Genomic DNA, 20,771 nt, shown 5'->3' on the forward strand with positions numbered 1-20,771 from the left:
TCTTTATAGCACTAGATTACTGTTTATGTATATGTTTTTGTATTTGAATGATTAACTGTACTTTAAGATTTGTAGACCTGACATTAACTAATATGAACCTGACCCGTGTACCCGTAGTCTCATTCCAAAGTTCTTGTCACCATGTGTGTGTGGAAATGCTCTTAATTTCACTTTTATCGATAAAATAAATCATCTTATAACATCCTCCAACAACAACATGCAACCTTTAACTTGGTAACGTTCAAGAAAGCGAATGTACCAAACTGAACATAATACTATAATTGGGAGCTAAAGCCCCTAGAAAGTTTCTCCAGCAAGTCTGGCTACATGTGAGGTATTCAGTACAAAGACTTGGATCATCAGAACCTGCAAATGATATACAGTACATGTAAAATGATTATTAAAGGATAAAGGATTAAGTGTGTGTGTAAAGTTGATCATCCACAGGACACTTTCTGCTATTCATTTTCTGTTAAATGTAAATGTAGCATCTCAGTGATAGGAATTTTAGGTTGTTTGAATCAAAAAGACTCATGCTTAGTTAGTAAGTGTGTTAAAGTACCGTTATTATAGAGCTTGGCCTTTTGGATTACTTTTTGGACTCCTGTTTCTATGACACTGTGCACTTCTCTATTCTTGTACCAAATGCATTCAGCTTTTTATTATTATTATTATTATTTGAGGAATCTGTGGGAAGCCAGTGTATCTGAATGACATGTGGAGTGAAAACAGGTAACAGATAATTCACTATGTAAAAAAAAAAAAAAAAAACTAAATTAAAAAAACAGGCACGTTTATCCAAAACGACAGATTAAGATTTGTGAAGATGTTTATTATACTGTTATCTGTTGCAATAAAAATTATGACTTGACTGCACTAGCTAGTGAACCACTGTGCAAAACAAAAGGTCACAGTTCAGGAAAGAGAGTAAATACAGTACATTTATCCTTCCTGCTGTCTGTAGATGAGTCCACTGACTTCGTTACAATTCGCAAACTTTACGGAGCCCTGGAAGTCACCTAGAGGAGAAAAAAAAACAGTCTAGGTGACTTCCAGGGCTCCGTACCAGGGCTCCGTACAAACTCGTATTTGAACTTAAAAAAGCCCAGACAGTCTGTGGAATTCTTGCCACCATTTTGGACATGTTCCAAATCTTACAGAGAAACATCATCATACACGCTGCTTGTTTGCCCTCTTGTGGACTCAGTTTGTAACTGCATGAGGAAAAAATGGCTTACTTTATTGCTTTCAATTTTATTAAAACGGATTTGTCTGCAATTATAAGAGTTTTAAATATTAGTGTCTTTGTATTTATTATTTTTCCAACATACTTGTAAGTTTAGTCAGTGTATCACAGGCTCACAGCCCCACCTACAAAAGTTTTCATCATTTTCTCCTTCTAAATGCGAGGTTATTAATTATAAAGTAAACACAGTTAATCAACAAAACATTCATGTATTAATAGGTAAAAAAAATGGTGCATTTTATTATAACACTGTGGGTGTTTGTATATATATTTATTTACTACTAGGTACTAAGCACTGTAGAGAGAAACTACAGGATGCAGTTCTCACATCACCCTCCGTGTTTCAACGGCGTGGTCTCCACTTCCGTGAAACCCGGAAAGTGCGCATCTGCTGACAGAAGTTGCTGGGAAATGGGGCCATGGAACATGTTCCCCCTACCAGACAGTGAGTCAGGCTACTACAGTCGGTATTTCTTGGTTCCCAAGAGGAACGGGGGGCTACGTCCAATTTTTAGATTTTTGCGGGCTGTTCCGCTATCTAAAATAAATAAATACAGCTTCAAAATATTGACTGTCAAAGTGATTGCTCTCAAGTCCTACCAAGCGATTGACTTGGGACAATCGATTGAAGGACGCTTACTTTATATAGAAATATTGCCACAACACAGGAGGTTCCTAAGGTCGCTTTCGGGGGCAAAGCTTACCAGTATCGAGTCCTTCCATTTGGTCTAGCTCTCTTACCCGCACATATATGAAATGCATGGATCTAGTTCTGGCGCTTACGACTCCAGGGCATCCGTATTTGAATTACATAGACGACTGGCTGGCCCAGTCTCAGTAGCTAGCGCTTTGACATCAGCATGTCATCCTAGCTCATCTTTGTTTCTTAGGATTGAGACTCAACGCCATGAAAAGCGTGCTCTTTCCTGTTCAGAGGACAACATATTGGGTGTCACATGGGATTCGATCGTAAGCGGGCACAGCTGTCTCCCGCTCGTGTTGAATCCATTCTCAACACCCTCAAGGAAATCAAGCTAGACCGGAAAGTGACCATCACTTTCATAGATCTTAGCTCTTATGGCAGCTGTATCCACGGTGACACCTTTGGGTCTTCTGCACATGAGAGCATTTTAGTTGTGGCTAAAAAAAAACAGGGGATTTCACTCTAGGGCCAATCCCCAATAAAGGTTACGCGCCAGGTGCTTCGTACCCTTCCTATGTGGTTCAGACCCCGGTTTCTGACTTTGGGTCCCACTCTAAGTTCGTCTTGTCGTCGCAGATGCTAACGACAGACGCTTCCCTTATGGGCTGGGGTGCGGTCTTAGATGACCGTCCAGCCCAAGGGAGCTGGAGAGGCCATCTTCTCGTGCGGCACATCAATTGCCTCGAAATGATGGCTCTATTTCTGGCCCTAAAGCACTTCCTCCAGCAGTTGGGAGGCTACCATGTCCTAGTGCGGGTGGACAACACTATGGCAGTCTCATATATTAATCGCCAGGGCGGACCGTGCTCGCGCCGCTAAAAAGCTAGCGCACCAGGTTCCTGTCCCTCAGGGCGAATTACATTCCAGGGCATATGAATGTGGGAGCAGTTGTTCTGTCCAGTCAATCTCTGACACACGGGGAATGGAAACCCCACCCCGAAATAGTCAGTCAATCTGGGAGAGATTTCAGGTAGAAGAGGTGGACCTCTTTGCCTCGCAAGATCAGCAAATGTCCCCTTTACTACTCTCTGACTCTTCCAGCTACCCCGGGTCTGGACGCCGTGGCACGTACATGGCCCTGGTTACGCCTTTATGCGCTTTCCTGATAGCTCTGCTCCCGGGAGTCTTGGCGAGGGTCCATCAACAGTGTTTGCGCCTCTTATTGATAGCGCCCTGTTGGCCGACCAGAGTGTGGTTCTCGGATCTAGTATCCCTCTTCAACGGCTCACCATGGGTGATTCCAATGAGGTGGGATCTTCTGTCTCAGGCGCAGGGGACGATATTTCATCCCTGGCCCGAGTTTTGGAACCTTCACGTTCAGTCCCTGAACGGGACCAACTAAATCAAGCTGGTCTTTCAGCCAGCGTAATTAAGACTTTTCTAAGTGCTAGGGCTCCCTCCCCTAGAAGAGCTTATGCCCTCAAATGGAATGTATTTGAAAGTTGGTTCATGACAAAGCAGGTAGACCCAGTCCATTGCCGAAATGTTTCAGTGCTGGAGTCTCTGCAGGAAAAATTGTCCTCAGGCTTGTGCCCTAGTACCCTCAGGACATACATAACTGCTATTTCAGCCTGCCACAACGGGCCAACTAAGTCAAGCTGGTCTTTCAGCCAGCGTAATTGAGACTATTCTAAGTGCTAGGGCTCCCTCCCCTAGAAGAGCTTATGCCCTCAAATGGAATGTATTTAAAAGTTGGTGCATAACGAAGCAGGTAAACCCAGTCCACTGCCGAAATGTTTCAGTGCTGGCGTCTCTGCAAGAAAAATTGTCCTCGGGCTTGTGCCCTAGTACCCTCAGGACGTACGTAACTGCTATTTCAGCCTGCCACGTCCTGATTGGTGGGGTTACTGTTACACGGTCCCTTTTGTGGGTTTTATCTATCGTGCTCGAAGAGCCAATTGACACCCTTCTTTTTGAACCACTAAAGTCAGCGCCTCAGGTTCCTGACCTTTAAGATGGTTTTTCTAATGGCCGTTACCTCTTTGAGAGGATTGGAGATCTGTCAGTCTCCCCATCCTGCCTAGACTTCGCCCCTGGGCTAGTCAGGGCCATTTGGCATCCTCACTGAACTATCTTCCGAAAGTTCCATTCTCAACATGCACCCTATTGTTTTTGAAGCCTTCTGTTCTCCGCCTTTTACAGCTTCGGAGCAGGAGAGACTTACTGTGTCCAGTACGTGCTCTTCAGATTTACATCCACCGCATCAGCCAGTGGCATAAGTCAGAGCAGCCTTTACATGTTTTGGGGCCGCAACCGGGGGGGCGGCCGCCACTACACTGGGTGAGAGATGCTATTGCCCTCTCCTATGAGGCGCGTGGGTTCACTTTGCCTCTAGGAACCAGGGCTCATTTAACCAGGGGGATCGCCTCATCTACTGCACTAGCAGGAGGTATTCCCCTGCAGCAAGTGTGTAATGCGGCGGCGTGGTCCTTTCCGCACACATTTGTTAGATTTTATAATCTGGATGTTCATGCCACTCCGGGCTCACAGGTCCTCGAGTCAGCTTCCCAGATATAGTTCTGAGACCTTCTCGGCTTTGTGCGCACACGCTACACAACCTTGGGGTCCAGACACTTGCAGTGCGGCGGCGTTGGTATTCTCGTTCCCATACTGTTTTCACGCAGCATCGAGTGTAGCCTTTGAAAGGGAACGTCTCGGGTTACTTTGCTGTAACCCTGTTCCCTGAAAAGGCGGGAACGAGATGCTGCGTCCCAATGCCGCACTGCCTACGTGACCGGACGTCCGTTCAGACAAATCAATCTGAGGAATGTTTCCGGTTCACTCCTATTTATAACCTGCAGGTGCGTCTCATCAGATGACGTCACCCGACCGAGGTTATATAAGCCAAAATTTGGCGTGTTTGATACACACATGCTTCACAACCGGCAACATGACAAGATGTTTCCCATAGCGTTTTCACGCAGCATCTCGTTCCCGCCTTTTCAGGGAACAGGGTTACAGCAAAGTAACCCGAGACGTACTACAGTGTGGAGCCTTTCAGATCAGAGCTGTGTGTGTGTGGAGAAATGAGCTGATGTGTGTGAGAGCAGATGATGGAAGGCAGTGTGGAGCAGACTGACTCAGGTGGACTCCATGTCCAGTCCCATCTCGGACACTTCTCTCTCTGTCTTCTACGTTTGTTTTAAAGCTTTAACTCGCTTTAAGTCTAAATCTTCAGTGGAGTTTAATGGATTAATAATTAATCATAAATTAAATTAATAACTAAATCTAACTGAATTTACTAATGAATTATTTTAATTAATTGAACTTATTTTAGGGGACAGAGTGTCTCAGTGGTAAACACCGTTGTCTTAATAAAATTATACACAAATGTACAAAATAATGTCACAATAACAAGTCAATTAAACTGTAACTTCTAGAACTTTCATATGTAATGTGTTTTGGTTAACGCTAGAGGGCGCACACACCTGTATATCTCACTGTTCCTGCAACATCAATTGTAAGTGAACACAAGAGACATTGTGAACTCTAAAAGAACCTGCTGCAGATTTTCTACAACATTTTTTTTTTAAAGAAATCACATATGCTTGTTATTGTGGTAGATGTTAAAATGTTATGGTGCGCATTGTCACATTTTTGAATCGTGAACTATCATGCTATGGTGCATTTTTACAGCCATACTGTTTAGTTTTGTACATTTTAACAATAATGAGTCAAATGGGATCCTTGTGTTGATTTTCAGAGTGATGTTTATTGCACATCTGAAGAGTCTTTTTTTTATTACCAATATAAACATAACTTCAGAGAGCTTTCACCTGATCACTTTTAAACACAAGAGAAAAAAAGGACACAGTCTTTATGAACACCATCTATAACACTTTATCCTGTATACAGGGTCACAGGGGGCCTGGAGCCTATACCAGGAGATGTAGGGCACGAGGCGGGGTACCAATCCATCACAGGGCACACACACAGTCATTCATACTAAAGAAAATTTAGAAATGCCAATTAGCCTAATCTGCATGTCTTTGGATTTTGGGAGGAAACCCACTAAGCACAGTGACAACATGCAAACTCCATGCACACAGACCTGAGGCGGGAATCGAACCTGGACCTTAAAGGCGCAAGGTTATAGTTCTAACCACTAAGCCACCTTGCCACCCCAGGTATAACATGTCATTCATAAATACAAAACAATACTTGAATTATTATAAACTTTATCAAATGATCATTAAGTCAGAAAAGCAAATAATTAAAATTACATTTTGAATCATTTACACAAAGAAAGCAAATAAAAAACATCCTTTATGAATACAAATGACATTTGGTTTTGCTGCTTATCCTGGTTACAGGATCCTCATGATAAATGTTCCTCCTTGTCCTTCACACAGTATACTGGACTTTATCTCCACAACTGGCAAAGTACATAATACACCAGTTCTATATATATCCATGGTCATCAGTTAATAAGATAAAAATGAATATTTGTATTAATGTGTGAGAGACAGATGGCTGTAAACAGTCCTCGTGATCACCAGGTTGAGCAGCTGGGAGAGGAGATGCTGTGCTGGTCTACTAATGGGACAGTGAAGGGGACGCTTGTCCTCCAGACCGGACTGTCTCACATAATACCTTAAAAAAGAAACAGTATGTAAAAGGTTAGAAGTCATCACTCAGTGACCCTTATAATCATATTCTCATAAATTAATCATTATCATGATGGTGATTGTTATCATGAACTGAGAGTTAAAACAAGAAGCAGAGTGACGTCTGGTGGTTTGTGGAAATTCCAACAGCTGTAAACTCAAGTGGGATTTTATATTACATGTGAGAAATTATAGGATATAGGATGTAGTATGTTGTATGTGGGGTCATTATGATCCATCAGAAAAGCTTCATGACATCAAGGCATCGATTCTACACGTCTCTGGAACTGAGCTGCAACTTAAACAAACATCATTTTACAAAACATCGGCTGTTTTAATGGTGACAGAGACACTGCTTAAGACGTCCATCCAAAATCTCCAACACAAGAAGAACTGTTGATTTGACAGCATATGATTTAGATTATTTTTATACTCATGTCCTCATTACAGTCATCCTGTAAGACAGCACTCCTATAAGAATAGCAAAGTTTGTTATATAGAATAAAGATAAACAGTTAGAATAACTCTGTATTGAATGGGAGGGACAAATGCAGCCGACTACATCAACTACAACTACATCTTTACATTTAATGCGTCACCTTTCTGTAAGTGCACTTATTGTGTGATGAATGTGAATTGTGTTAACTATGATTTTTCTGATAATCAGATTATTAAAATACTGCAGTAAATGGACGATCATTTGGATCAGTCGAACTCTTTTGGAGAAGGATTGGATCTCATTGGTTATCTGGTGATCTAAATCTGATACTAGTAGCTCATTTGTTTGTCTCGGCTTGTACACCGTCTTATAAAACCCAGTCGTCCACAACAGACTCTCTGACCTGAACTCTTCTTTAAGTTCTGTAATAATGGAGGTGTTCACACAGGGGTTGTGCTGCATGCAGGTCAGGAGCAAGTGGCACCGCTGGTACAGGAGGACAGCCTGAGACGGGCTCAAGGGAGACTCTGACTGTTTCAACATAACAACATAGACATGGATCAACTCTAGTATTTAATCTACTTTTCCCAAAGGAATCACATTCTCATGGATTCGATATCAATTATTATGGATTTACCAGAAATGACAGAACCAGAACCACACGCTGGGCCTGATAAACCATAAACAGGAGCTAAACACAGACAGAGCACAACTTAGTGAATCTTACCATCTACTGAAGAACTCGTTTTGATTCTAAAGAGATTTACAAAGAAAGGGTGGGATTTAAGTGTTTGAAAAACCCAGGACAGTCAGAAAATGTCCTACATTCTGCATGAGACTCACCTTAAAAAAACGAAACAAAAAAAAGTCTATAAATCTGCATCAGTGGACGAATTTTGTACTGAGGTTATGCAGCCAGGTCCATAAATATTGGGACAGCGATTATACATTAATTTGTTTGCGATCACATCTTGAGTGTTTCATTTCAAATCCATTGTCCTGGTGTACAGAGACAAACTGACCACCATGGAGTCACTGTCCAAATACATATGGACCTGAATATATACAATAACGTCATAAATGAGAATCTACTGCACCGTAAGGTTTTAGAAATGAAATATCGTATAGTTTGTGTTATTAGTGTTACTTATGTTTTATATTGCTAGTCACTGGTTATGTCCAGACACAGATGATTCATTCTTATTGAAACTATATCCAGTACAGCAATAACACAAACAAGACAGATAAGAGTGTTGTGTCTTACCTCTGTGTGAGATGTAGAATTGCAGTTGTAAGGCTTTAGCTCAGGATCACACACACCAAAGCCAAGAGCAAGTCTGCAGTCACGCTTCCCCTGCAACACATTAAAGGCTCCTGATACAGTAACATACTGTATAAATATACACTACAGTCACAGGCTCCAGTCATATCTGAGTTTACTCACTGCTTGGACGTTAGTGCGCTAAAGCGAGCAGCTCCTTTCTCCGTCTCACCGAGCATCAGGCTTATGGTCTGAAGCACTAACGTGGAAAGCCTGGAGACCGACACACAGTGTTGTAGTGAATCAGTGAGGTGGTGATGGTGTTCTGTTCCAGTCAAGGTGAGTCAGAGGTTAAAAGTGGAACAATCGCTACAAAAAAGTCGTGTCTCACTTCATATAACGCCTAAATACTACAAAGATGATGTTCACGTGATTTTGAATCACGTAATTCGATTCGCGGCCAGGAACAGATAGAGCTCAGGTGACTGTACCACACACACACACACACACACACACACACACACACTCATTTAATGTAAATACAAAAAATAACTACATTTTATCACTTCATCACTCTACATGAAGCTTAAGCAGAATGGATGTATTTAAATTTAAATAAAAAAAGCCCAGGTCGGCACGGTGGTGTAGTGGCTAGCACTGTCGCCTTGCACCTTCAGGGTTCGGGTTCGATTCTCGGCGAGGCTCGATTCCTGTCTCTCTGTGTGTATGGAGTTTACATGTGCCTGGTGGGTTTCCTCTGGTTTCCTCCCACAGTTTAAAGACAGGCAGGTTAGGCTAAATGGTGTTCCCAAATTGCTTGTAGTGTGTAAATGAGTGTGTGTGTGTGTGTGTGTGTGTGTCTGTGCCCAGTGATTGTTTGGCAGTCTTAAAAAACAAGCGTGCCTTGATTTACGAGTACAAAGTTTCATCGAGTATCATGTATCATGTAGCACGCATGCGCTTTTTGTTTTGAACACCGTGTTTTTTCTCTCGCGTGCGTGTGTGTAAACGTCTTCCCTGCTCGGTCGTAGTGCTCGTCTCTCACTCGAATAATAACCGTGTGTGCATGTAAAGCATATTTGTGTGTGTGTGTGTGTGGGGAAAGTCGTTCCTTTCACACACGCATATATTATAACACATGTGTGCACAAGCGTGAAGCAAAAACAAGTCACATTGGAAAAGGTTAGATCCATTTTCTCTCTCTTTCTCAGCCTTCACTGACTCTGTGTGTGTGTGTGTGCACGTCATTGGACAGCGTCTCCTCCCCTCCTCCTCCCGCCTTTACACATAAACAAACACACACAAACACATTCTCTCTAACTGCTCTGTCGCGATTCTTTTTAAAGGGTCAAGTTCAGGTTCATTTGTTTTATTTTTACTTTACAGCAGTGATTCCGTTAGTGCCACAGTGTCATTAGAGAGGTTTTTTGTCTCCCATTTTCCCAGGAAAACAGTGTTTCCGTTAGTATACAGTATGTGTGTGTGTGTGTGTGTGTGTGTGTGTCACTGTATATAATATTAACTATTGCTTCCAATATTAATTAATATTAAATATAATTTTATTGTTAAAAAAGGATGCATCTCTTTCTATTAGACACTGTGTGTGTGTGTGTGTGTGTGTGTGTGTGTGCGTGTGTGTGTGTGTTTGTGTGCGATGAACTGAAGTGAGAGAGTGTGTGTGAGTGTAAGTACGTAGATAAGAAAGGGGGAAGGGGGCATGAACTTAGGGCCTGTCCACACGGAGACGCGTTTCGCTGTATACGTATACATTTTTTATCGTATTGGTGTTTCGTCCACACGGATCCGGCGTTTTAGTAAACCGGGTTCCAAAGTGGATAAATCTGAAAACGCCACCCTTGCGTCTTCCTGTGTACGGCCAATCCGTATATTTTGTGAAACGATGATGTCATCGAATCACGTGTCGGCTGCGTCACACGTAACAGCAACAACAATAATGGCGGACTACATGATTGTGTTTGTGTTGCTACAAAGCCTGCTAGCTTTATTACAGCAAAATCTATTGCTTCTATGCAACTGTTATGAGGAACAAGTGATAATGGACAACACCATCTTGGTTCATATACAACGCGCAAGGTTATGCGCATGCTCAAGGTCTTCTTCTCTGTGTATAGTGTATCTCTATGGCAGAATTACAGCGCCCCATACTGGTCTGGCATATATACTACACCATTTTCAGTGGTTTCGTGTGTACGCAGATATTTCTTGAGACGACGCCGTGTTCACGCAAAAAAATGATCGGATAGGGAACGCACCGGCTTTGTGTGGACGAACCCTTATTCCTCCTATTCTTCTCGTCTTACTTCAGTTTTATATACACAGCGTGTACAAACACACACACACACACGGCGAGTACGCGCTTTTACACACACACACACATATACACAGCGCAGGGAAACACTTATCTGTGGGGAACGAATAGTTGAGTTTTCATTATAAACATTCTGTAAAGCAGTAGTTATTCGATCTCTCTCACACTGACTCAGATACAACAGCAATGACTGATACAGTAAATCAGTGGATACAGCATGTTCTCCGAAAATCAGTGCAGTGGTAAATGCTGGGGCAATGTGCAACGGAAAGTAGCTTTGGTCTAGGAAACCCTTGGCCAATATTTTCCCCACAGCTTTCCATTCATCCTCTTGCCATTTTGTTGACTGAGATGGCACTCTCATTTCTGCCCACTCGGTTGCACAATCTAAAAATTCTGTCCAAAATGCAGCATAGACATATCTCAACACACCATCTGCATCATGGCATTCTTCATTAAAGCTGTACTTTAAGGGCTAGTTAAGAATCAACTCATCTTTGAATTGACAAATCATTTCCTCTAACAGATTCACTCTGTGAAGTTTGATACCCACTGTACTGTAAGTAGCTCATAGTTTGCATCAATGTTTGAACGAGCAATGTCATCCTCTACAAAAAGAGTGGACGTGGATGGGACAATACTGATGACTTCCACTGTGGGAGAAAAAACTTGAAAAGGTTCAATCAGATGGGTTTCAGAAAGCAGCTCATAGTCTGCGTTGCCAATTGAACGGATATTACGCTCAACATGATCTACTAATACAGGAGTGGAGGTAGACAAGGCAACATTAAAGACGTCTTCTGTAGATGGAAGAATTGGAACAGTGTCATCTAGAGGGCTTGCAGATGATACATCTTCTATGCCACCTACGATCACCTCTGAATCATAAGATAGAGAAGTAAGATCAATGACACCAACAACAGATAAATGGGCACTGGAGGTCTCATGGTTACACTGTTCAACTGTACCAGATGGTTTGGTTTGTGGATTATTTACACCAAGAAGCTTTTCTAGGTGTTGATCATGATTAATGCACTGTGTTGTCTTCTGCTGCTCTAATAGAGAACCACTATGTCTGTCCTTTTTATTGTCCACTTCTGTCTCAGATTTGTCTATGAGCCACATTGTATGTAAAAAAAGTGTAAAATACCTAATTTTGAGAGTGTGTACAGCTCACCAACAGTAACGCTGTCTTCAAGTTCTGATTCCTTAAAGTCATAAATACTATGAGTGAATTCTTCCCATTTTCCTTTTTTTTACTTACCATGTGGAAAAAATATTTCCTTGGCATGAGACATAAGATCTTTCTTGGTTGAGTCCTTGGATATATCAAGAATTCTGGTTCCCCCACCACAGCGTTTTCTGACTTGCTTTTCCTCATGAATCCCCACAACTCGATTTTTCTTGAAGACTTGGTAGCATTTCTTGTCTTGCTTCCTTTTTTCATTGGCCTACTTTCCTCCGTAGTTTCCTCATCAAGGCTTGTTTTTGTTGTCCTCATTTTCTTTCGCAGTTTTTCAAGAAGGGACATCTTCGAGCAGTTCTCTTCTTTTTGTTTTTGTTTGTCCAGACAGTACGGCCTTGTAGCAATCCTGTCTCCATACAGTGGTATGTAGCGTGCAAGGCGTTTCATCTAGTTCTCTGACAACTGATGTATCAATCTGTAAATTAAAAACTTAGCAAAGTTAGTTTTAAAGGAATGTGTGAGTTTGTTTTTAAGTACGTATACTTTACAATGTTTATAATAATGGCTTTTGGTATCTTTCTTTCTACAATTACATTTCACAATTTTACCCCCAAAAACAGAAGCCTATGTAAGATATGATACCTTACAAATTTACATAAAAGTAAACCAAAAGGAAAATAAAACATTAAATTTCATATTCTTTAGCAAAAAAAATAAATAAATAAATGTTAAATGAATTGTAAAACTAAACACAGCCCTTGTTAAATTGTATTGTATCTCTAATCCTGACAGTATGTACACTATGTATTTATCTCAATTTGAGTCTTGAGAACCTTATTACTGAGAACACAGGCAGTGCCGATATCAATGTCTAGGACAGTTGATTGATTCTTTGTAATGGATTATGTAATTGTACGTACAATATACAATAATAATTACTAATGTTTTTAATACATAATACTTTGGGACTATTTTTGTCACAAAATTACCCTGTCCTGTTGCAATTGGTCAACATGTTCTTCAGGAACACCCCTCTTACGAAGAAAATCCCACAGACCAGCATCCACATTAGTATGTTGCTGATGCGGAGCTAGAGCTGTCATTTCCTCCAATTCCAGTTGCAGTGAACACACTGGAAAAAGGATAACAGTTACAGTTACACCAACAATTCTTCCAAAGTAAGCATGTGTTAGCTTTCATAACGTTCAATAAGTCAAATTATTTTTCAAAAAGAGAGCACTATTATGCACATTAAACATTTACAATAAACTAAGCTTACAAAAGAGAAAGAAAGAACAAACAAAACAGCCAAAACAAATACAAACAAATGTAGACACTGATATATGGGGAACATTTGAGCTATGTATTACACTAATGTTTTTAAGGCTTTGCAAATATTTAAAGCTTTGGATTGGGTAGTCTATGCAATGCTCACTCGCTCACTCGCTCACTCATCTTCTATACTGCTTTATCCTGTACACAGGGTCGCAGGGCCTGGAGCCTATCCCTGGAGACTTAGGACACAAGGCAGGGTACACCCTGGACAGGGTGCCAATCCATCACAGGGCACACACTCACACGCTCATTCACATACTATGGGCAATTTGGAGATGCCGGTTTACCTAATCAGCATGTCTTTGGTCTGTGGGCGGAAACTGAAGTACCCAGAGGAAACCCACCAAGCGCAGGGGGAACATGTAAACTCCATGCACACAGATGCTGAGGCAGGAATCAATCCCAGAACTTGGAGGAGCAATATGACAGTGCTAAGCACTAAGCCACCCTCCATGTTTTTTTGTTTGGGTTGCCATGTTGCCTGGCAAGTGGTGACAGTTGGTGCTTATTTATAAAGCAATGATAATTTTACAAAGCTCACACCTGTTTGGTGGTGGGAAGTTACTTAGGAAGTTACTTACTTGGAAAGATTAAAAGGACAAACAACAAACAGAGGAGTGTGTGTCTGCATGTGTGTGTCAGGGGAATGGAGAGATTTTTGGACTAAGCTTTGACAAATGTTCATAATTCGGCTATGACATAATGTGGGCTAATGGTTTAAAACTGTTTAAGGTCATGGTCAAGGTCAAGGTTTGAGTTTTTATAAGCATGAACAATCAAGTCAGCACTGGTCAACACATGCCTCAGTTACATGATCAGCGATTGTCATCATACAGTACATGATCAAATCTGTACTTCATTACTGGTATGGAGTCGCCCAGTTACAACCTAAACAACAATGAAAGAGGACATATTAACTTAAACTCCTTCCCCATTATAATTATAATTTATACATGCTACAGATTCCTTATTTTGATTACTGTATGTTAGGACACAGTGATATATCTCTTTCTTTATTCTAACAAGAATATACTTTTGATATGATGTTTTTCAGACTGTGAAGGTATTTATTCTGATTAAATCTGTGACAGACTCAATTGTTCAGTTTCCAGCTTCAAGTTATTACCCAAAACAGAAGAGGCATACAGTATTCAGAGAAGCAACATTTACATGTTTTAATATAATAAGCTATTTAATAAATGTTCTAAAACTATATAAGGTGAGCTGTTTATTCATCTTTGCATTGGTGAGAAAATATTTAGGTAATAACAGTGCATACAGTCCACAGTGTGTAGAGAAAGGAAGAGCAGGTGGACTTCACCGACACGAGTAGACTAGGTCATGAGAAGCTACAGTACATATCCCCCGCCATCTGTACACCTGCTGTGTGTGTGTGTGTGTGTGTGTGTGTGTCAGTTAAAATCGGTGAAAAGTGAATGCGGTGCGGGGAAAAGTAAAAAGCCCGAATCATTTAAAACATTGTAGCGTTTTACCGCCGGAAAGGACATTGGAGACACGAGTGAGCTTAATTGCTGCCCAATGAGATAGCTGGGAGTACTTTATTTTACACACAGCATGTATAGCATGAGCAGCACATTAACACGAGAACCTACATTCAATTCAGCCTAATCATAAACCAGACCACATTCAACACGTCACGCACTGAACAAACAAACATGGCCGAAGCTACTAACCCAAACACTCTTCCCCAACATGGTGAACACATAGCAACCCCTCCCGCAAAGCATGATGGTCGCCAGCCGAAGCCCCGCCTACGCCACACTATTATTTTCCACAGAGCTATCCTTGTAATATTGTGATTTAATATATTTTAGATGATAAATCTATTTTATGGAGTTGTGAGATCAATACTGTATCCACTATTGCAGTAAGTAAATTACTGATATGTCCACTTTTCACATTATTAACGGCTTTAATTAGCACAGCAGGAGCGCTGTATCGGTTCGATTTGCCGAGAGATTATTTCAGCCCGCAGCCCAATGAATAACTCGAATTTTTATCAAGTTGATGTGCAGTCCGAATGTGTAACATATATTAGTACTAAATGTTTAAATATAACAACAACAACAACAAAAACGATTTCATGCCCCATATCCAGTGTTGCCAACTCGTCAGTAAGGAAAGTAGCTATTGGCTGTCGTAGAAGTCGCTAGATGAAGTCATCACGTAATTAGCATAATGCACGCTGCACAGTGTGAAAAAGCAGCTTTACAGGCTTCTCCAATGTGATCACATGCCAGCATAGAACAGTGTTCAGCGATAACTAATGCCATGGTGGCTTCAGCTTTTTTTTAAGAGTCATTTTTTTTACCATAAATGGCAGTTTGTTTTGTGTAAAACTATTGTAAGGCTTTGCCCTTTGTGTATGTTTCTGAGTTGACGTGTTTTTTTATATCACAAAGTTTGGCATAAAAATCAGTCTTGCAATACAGGCAGTATGCCCGTGTATTATCTCCAATAAAAGGCTTCAACCATCTGTTGTATTCAGGATTTGATTCCCACTCCTTTCTGAATTTCTGAGAGTATAGTTTTGACTGAGACATGATGAAATAGCGAGCTATATGTTTATGCTAAAGCAGAGCTGGACTGGGACAAAAAATCGGCCCGGGCATTTTGACTAGAGACCGGCCCACTAGGTATTATTGGCAAAGCCATAAAGCCTTTGAATGAAAACAAACGCTGTTCTGACAGCGATGTACACTGTCCTGTTGGTATATATGTATCAATCTAATAAACTTAAACCTACACCATCCTCCCTATTCTGGTATTCTAAACAGTACTTAGCGGAAAACAAAAGACTGCTTGGTCGAGTTAACCTCCTGAACTATCTACAACACATGGTGGAAACCTGAAATTAAGACAGAGAAGACTAGAGGTGAGACATGATCATTAATGAGTATTAAAATTTATAAATTACAGATTTAGTGATATTTTCATAAACTATTTATTTACCACATCAACAAACAGCATGGCAGCACAAAATATTTTTTTAAACATGGCAACCTTTAAAAAGTGAAAGGAGACAGAGAAAGAAAGTTGAGAAAGAATAACACTTAATAGAATTTTTGATGCCATTTTACACACAGTACATGGCACAAGAACTGACAACACAACAAAACACAGAGATCACGATCGCTGGAGTGTCATCCAGAGACCTGGGCTGCCACAACCAGCTAAACCGTAACACAAATGCACAGAAATCAATTATTTTTCTACAATAATTAAATAGATTCAACATCTTTCTTCGACATAATTTCAGACTGCACAGATGGTAAGCTTACTGGGCTTACAAAGGTTTAATATTTTTAGACTTACAGTAATATTTACCATAAACGATAATGGATTTCTATACATTTAACATAAAATGACCACTTTGGTTGTAAGATTCAGATAATTATTTAAAAGCAAGACATTTAAAATGAGAATAAGAAAGAGAAGTATTTCTTTGTGACCCCCTTTCCTTGTTAATGCCCTACCTGGCCCCCTGGCAAAACTTTGCTAGACCCGCCCCTGCACAGTTACCAGCTGTCAGCTATGTAGAAAAGGATCCTGGTGTTATTTGTCTCTCAGAAACAGTTCATAACTTCCCTTCAACTCATTCATGTCACCTAAAAGATAAACCTGTTTCTCCATCACCTGTTCAACTCTGATGATTTAATAAGGACGTAAACCTACTGTTTTCACCTTTATGTTTCTCTCTCACATATCCAAACCGATCATGACTAGCAGCTTTTATGGCTGTGGCTCCAGCAAACAGCTGATAAACCGATCAGCTGATCAACAGGAGAAGGAGGGAGAGAGAATGAGAGAGACCGAGGCAGCTGCAGCGTAAAGACACAGGATAACTCCAGCTTTGTGGGTTTTTTCATTCTAGCTAAAATACAGGACAAATCGCGTTCCTTTTAACCTCAATACGTAACGCGTAATATTTTCTCTGAATACGGGACGATTACGTTTTTTACGTTTGGCAACCCATACTAACTAACCTTATCAATAATTCACTCTCAGTGACATCATAGCACCAGCATAGAAACTCTGTCATCATGCTAACTAGTACACAGTAGGAGTTATTGTAACTGACTGTAAAAAGTTAGCAAGCACAACGAAAATAAGCTACACCCATTGGGTTTATAAGTTTTTTTTATGGTTTTACTTGGTTTTACTTAGGCCACCTCAGGTTCAGTTCTGCCACTTGGACCGGCGGCCGCCTCGGGTCTCTCCTCCTCCTGCCGCCTCGGGTCTCTCCTCCTCCTCCTGCCTCCACTTTCACTCTTCAACCTGCGGCTGCTGGCCTCCATCACTTGCTAATTTTACTGAAGTGGAAGCTCCACTATAGCCACCAAACAACTGTGATATTTTAGCACATTTGGCAGCATCTGCCTGAAGGGCTAGTTTCTTTTTGGCGCTAATTTTTTCGGCTCCTCCTGCTGCTTTGCGTTTTTTGTTCTCCATTTTTGTTCAGCAATGATATGTGATTGCTGAGCCGTTACAAGGGGGCGGGTGCATCTGACCTCCTCGGCTGTAATTGGTCCAGCCCAGAGTCGATCATGACCAATTGGCCAATCCGCCACCTTCAATAGTTTATAACGTTACAAAAAAAAACAAAAAAACATCGGTGGCCGGCCTACAAAAGACGAAAATCACCATCGGCCCACCGGGCAAATGCCCGATATGCCCTATGGCCAGTCCAGCCATGGCACACCCACATCGGCTCCACAGGAAATTTCATATGTGGGAAGAGTTTAAGAGCAAGTTAGTAATACTTAATCATTTAAGATATAAATGTAACACTGTGTTCTGATTTAGTGACTTTCATGAGAATTTGGAATTTGCCTGTGAACAAAGATGTTGTCACAACTGCACACAGCTGGTGTATTGGTTTCTGTAAAAGAGAAATATTCTTGTCTTTTATAGATTACATTTGTAGATCAAAAAATATCCAGATGTTAACTGTTGTCATAATTTATACTTGCCTGTTGTTTCTCCAGAATGTAGTGCACATAATCATCAATGATCTGTGGACAATAGGTTTGTAAGCAACATGCAAAACTACAGTATTAATATGTTGAACAACTTATTTACCTTCTCTTACTTCATCCGAAAGCCACTCATTCCCCTGCAGGGTGCGAAAAGAAGAGTCATAAAGTTTGTACGGGCCAACAACTGCTTTGATCCTCCCACTGTCCTTTGCAGCCCAGAGCATCATCACTAAAAAACAAATGTAGAGTAGTTTGTGTTGCAATAAAAAAGTCTATCAGACTAACATTCAAGAGCAACAAATATCTAAACAGTTTGTAATGAACCAGACAAACTGTACACATTCAAATACAAAACATAAAACATACACAGAAGGTGGACTAAATAAACTAATTGGCCTGCACACCCTTTCATCATTTTTAAAACTGTTTATACATTAATATATATTTTTTTGCATTCTTTAGAGATTAACCAATTTGTGTACAGTCAACTGACCACTTTGGTGTTTTTTTTGTTCACCGTCTGTAGTTCAAGCAACAAACTTGTGACCAACCAGTCAAACAGGTAAAAAGTAAATGTAACACGCAAAACACTGGACAAGGCCAAACTGGCAACCATCAACAGGTCAAAACCAGCGAACCAAGAACTTCGCAGTTACAAGACCTTTTTCTTGTGTTGTTCTTTTCAAATTAGGGTGTTTTTACTCATTTTACTCATTATTTGTTCATATTTTGCATATGGTTCCTGTGGCCTTTTTACATTAAGGTTTTAATTTTAATTTTTTTTTTTACCGTGCAGCTTCACATTAAATACCATGCAGTATTTAAATGATCTCCATTCAATTCAATTGTGACAAAACCTCAGACTGTGCAGATAAAAAAAAAAAAAACATTAATAAAAATAAGAATAAAATTGTATATATATATATATATATATATATATATATATATATATATATATATATATTAGACTAGGAACTATATCCTAGACTAGGATATAGTTTTTATACAATATGATTTATACAGAATAAAGTTATAATCTGTGATCTATGTGCAACGATATGTAATAAAGTGACTGTATGACTGTGTGCTAAAATTTCAGTTATTGTTGAGGTTGTGTGTTTAATACCCATATAATAATAAGTTAATAATAATGACAATTTACATTTTAAAGTTTATTGTTTTAATGTTAATGAAATCAGAAATGGGAGTATGAACCGATTCAAAGAGTCGAGTCACGATTTCAAAATGACTCTCCTGTAATAAATTCTTTACACTAGGTATATTATATATTACTAGCTCAATTCTAATCTTATAAAGCAGAATTTAAAGTTTATACTTGTAAGTTGACTTTAACTAAAGTTAAGATAAGAGTTGTTGTTTACTCCTTATATTATTTTTACTCTTTATAGCACTAGATTTCTGTTTATGTGTCTGGTTTTGTATTTTAATGATTAATACTTGTAACACTTGTAAGCCTGACATTAACTAATATGAACCTGACCCGTGGACCCGTAGTCTCATTCCTGAGTTCTTGTCACCATATGTGTGTGTGGAAATGCTCTTACTTTCACTTTTACACATAACTATGATTTCTGCTGTCATGTTTTTTATGATGCACCTATGAGTACTAGTTACTTCACCTAGTGTTAAGTGAGACCAGACACTGTTCAGCAGGCACAGGTTACAAACAATTGAGCTTCTTGTGCTTGAATTTGCAATATGTGAATATCAAATATCCAATAGATAAAAGAATATCCTCTTATAAACTCCTCCAACAACAACATGCAACCTTTAACTTGGTAACGTTCAAGAAAGCATATGTACCAAACTGAACATAATACTATAATTAAAGTAGGAACAAAAACCCCTTGAAAGTTTCTCCAGCAAGTCTGGCTACATGTGAGATATTCAGTACAAAGACTTGGATCATCAGAACCTGCAAATGATGTACCTTTAAAATGATTATTAGAGGATAAAGGATTAAGAGTATGTGACAGGGCACTTCTATTAATTTTCTGCTAAATGTTAATGTAGCAGTCTCGGATTTTCTCCTGGGCGTGCCTACGCAAATCATCGAAAAACCTCCATAGGTTATGTACAGGAAATAGTATTGACCGATTCACCTCAATGAGACTTCAAGTCCCGAGTCATTTGTTCTTTTGTCACGTGACTCCAAGTACAATAGATTTAAAAGAACGAACGACTTGGATTAAAAGATATGATGCTGCTCTGCTCATTCTGTTTATAATATGTCCTTAGCTGCATTGTAATATTTTTATTACTGGACCTATAGCCAAAATGTGTGTATGTAGACGTGTTGGGGGTCTGTTTATTTAAAATGTAACATTTTATTTAATTTCTGGTCAAAAGAAATGAACTAAATGACTCAAAAAAGATTCGTTCATTTTGATGAACGAGATTTAAAGAACCGAGTCACTAAAATGATTCAAACTTCCCATCACTACTATGGAATTCTTGCCGCCATTTTGGACGTGTTCCAAATCTTGCAGGGAAACGTGATTATACACGCTGCCTGTGTGCCCTCTTGTGGACTGTTTGTGTAACTGCATGAATGGCTAAGACAGTCTATTGCTTACAATTTTATTAAAACTAATTTGTCTGCAATTGTTAGAGTTTTAAATATTAGTGTCTTTGTATTTATTCT

At 39.9% G+C, this 20,771-nt stretch overlaps 1 protein-coding gene and 1 long non-coding RNA gene across 3 annotated transcripts in view; both read right to left on the bottom strand.

The window, feature by feature from the left end:
- The window catches only part of LOC128534113 (uncharacterized protein C12orf56-like), a 61,854-nt gene that overhangs the window by 17,422 nt on the left and 23,661 nt on the right, over positions 1–20,771 (bottom strand).
- Positions 6,459–12,293, bottom strand: LOC128533847 (uncharacterized). Of its 2 annotated transcripts, XR_008361394.1 has the most exons (6): positions 11,850–12,293; positions 8,440–8,529; positions 8,260–8,349; positions 7,633–7,686; positions 7,399–7,526; positions 6,459–6,542 (listed from the first exon to the last, which is right to left on the bottom strand). It is a non-coding gene; the product is annotated as an uncharacterized LOC128533847 (long non-coding RNA). The 2 variants fall into 2 exon arrangements; XR_008361393.1 differs by lacking the exon at positions 11,850–12,293 and having other exon boundaries at positions 8,440–8,654.

Source organism: Clarias gariepinus, chromosome 12 (assembly GCF_024256425.1).
Source record: "Clarias gariepinus isolate MV-2021 ecotype Netherlands chromosome 12, CGAR_prim_01v2, whole genome shotgun sequence".
NCBI classification, from domain to species: domain Eukaryota; kingdom Metazoa; phylum Chordata; class Actinopteri; order Siluriformes; family Clariidae; genus Clarias; species Clarias gariepinus.